Genomic DNA, 2,500 nt, shown 5'->3' on the forward strand with positions numbered 1-2,500 from the left:
CTTAGTGTTCAGCTACGGATTCAAACACCAGAGAGTTCCCACTAGAGTAGTGTCAACACTAGTGCTACATTGTGTCTCTCTCAAGTGTGACCGCCACAAATAATCAATGGTAAAAACGACGTTATTGCTTCAGTCAGCCGGTGGTCTCAAAGGGAAAACGTAATGCAACCTGTGTAAATCTTAACAACGGGCTTTCACACACACACATACACACACACACACACAAATGGAAGAAATTGTAAATTACTGTTGGAAGGCCAGTTTTTAAAATAATTATTACGTTTTATCTCAAAGTGCTACTATGATCAAACGAGAACGCATGTTTTATGAGTCAAATGAGTCAATGAGTCAATGAGTCATGAGTCATGAGTCATGAGTCAATGGACTCACAGTCAATATAGCAATAATTTGTTGATTAAGCCTAAGCCCTCGTTTCAGTGATTAGGCCTAAGCACTCTCTGAAATTTTAGCTTTCATTTTATGGTTTAATTAACTGCACTAACTCGTTGACTTTCTTTTTTTTCTTCAGATTTTGAAGTGCTATTGCTGACCACTCGACTGGCAAAGTTTTGAGCTTTATTTTTTAACCAAAGTTTGTTTTCTTAAGTGTAAGTACAGTCAACTCTCTCTTAACGGACACCTCTGTAAGACGGAAACCTCTATAACACGGACACCTGTTGCTGGTCCCGGCCGTTTCTTAGTCATATAACCAAACTCTCTATAAGACGGACACCTCCATAAGACGGACAACGGACACCTTGAAATCGTGAACGGACACTTGCGAGGTGCTGAATGTGATCGCAAATTACGATTTAGGGAAGAAAAATTCTTGTACGTGACTCTTTTTAACACCAGGCGTTTAACTGACAGCTCTTATCTTGTCTTCGGAATACATACAGTACAAGTTAAAATTAAGTCAGTCATTGTCCCATTCAAAAAATAACTTGGGAGGTGACAACCGAATTGTATTGTAATCTAAAACAGGTAGGTTTCGTTCAAGTAAACAACTTGAAACAGAGGTTCAGCATTATTTTCTCAAAATTCCTGGGGTCATGTTACGTCGACTCTCTGTAAGCCGTACACCTCTCTAAGACGGACAGCTGAGGCCGGTCCCGATGATGTCCGTCTTAGAGAGAGTTTACTGTATTGGGTTTCACGTCCGCCATTACTCACGTTCCAAACTGACCGATTGGACCTCAGAGGGTTGGATCTAGGGAAAAGTGACGTCATTTACTCACTCACTTAAATTTCAGCGTGTAAACGCAGCTTATTGCCAACGAGCAAGCCGAGCGAAGACGCGAGGCTTGCGAGGCGGCCAGCTTAATGCCGCGCGAAGTATTGCAGCAGGCAGAAAAATTCTCGATCGTTGTGTGAAAAGGGTAATGTAAGGCTACGCAGGATAATGTAAGATTCCCTGGAGATTTTAGTAGGGACCAATGAAAGTGCGTGTTTTGATGTGTGATGTCATTAGACAAACTTGCACGACGCGTGCGACTATTGATGATCTTGTGCTCGGAGGTGAGTGAAAACACATTTTTCCCATTTCCCTGATCATTGTGTTGTGTACACTTGCTTTGAGTGTTCTTTAATATTTATTTTCGAACCATCGTGTTCTATATTGAGTGAACGAGCTCAAAACTAAACCGGCATACGTGTTCTTATCGGCCGCTGTTGTCAATTTCGGATTTCGGCCCGCGAGTAGAGCACTTTTTCGTTTTGTAACCATTGAGTCGTGAACAATTTAATTTAATTTTCAAATAAATATGTTGTCTGCAAAGTACAAAATTAAACGATCAATTTGACTTGTAATTCATAGCTGCATCTTGCAAAATAAAAATTCTACAAGTGAAACAACTTTCATGTGCAAGAGAGTTTGACTGGCCCGTTACATGCTCCACGCTGAAAAGTCTGAAAACGCTTTGGCGATTTTTTTCATGGCACTGATTTTATTCAACGTAATTATTGTATATTCCTGTTAAAATTACGACCGTTCAAAAATTACAGCAGTACTTTTCATATTATTGCAAAACACGTTGACACCTACATTGTTGTTGGAGATAAAAAGTGTGCAATTTTTATTATTGTATTATTGTCAACTAGATAAGTTGAGTTGCAGTACTTTCGAATAAAAAGATTACAACTACTGTTGGGTGTTTTGGAACTCTGATACAAATCTGTAAACGATGTATTATATTGACTGTTTCGTTGGCACTTAGCGATAGCTACTACTAGTTATATATGCAAAATACAAGTTTAAAAGTCTGAAAGCCCAAAATCTCCGTGCTGCATATTAATTCTGCCGCGTACACACGCATTGCATTGTTAAAGTAGTGAGACTGGCGACATTTTCTCTTCGATTACAATTATGTAAAAATACTATCTGTAGTGACTATAGGCCTCTCTGAACAGATGAGTTTTGAGCAAGCGCTTGAAATGATCTAAATTAGTGGCATTGCGGATATCGCATTGGAGATTGTTTCACAGTTTGGGTGCCGCACAA

At 39.5% G+C, this 2,500-nt stretch overlaps 1 protein-coding gene across 1 annotated transcript in view; it reads right to left on the minus strand.

Annotated features, from left to right (window-relative positions):
• Positions 1–2,500, minus strand: part of LOC137983256 (ADP-ribosyl cyclase/cyclic ADP-ribose hydrolase-like) — a 36,242-nt gene that overhangs the window by 24,436 nt on the left and 9,306 nt on the right. The window lies entirely within an intron of this gene.

Source organism: Montipora foliosa, chromosome 13 (assembly GCF_036669935.1).
Source record: "Montipora foliosa isolate CH-2021 chromosome 13, ASM3666993v2, whole genome shotgun sequence".
NCBI classification, from domain to species: Eukaryota; Metazoa; Cnidaria; class Anthozoa; order Scleractinia; family Acroporidae; genus Montipora; species Montipora foliosa.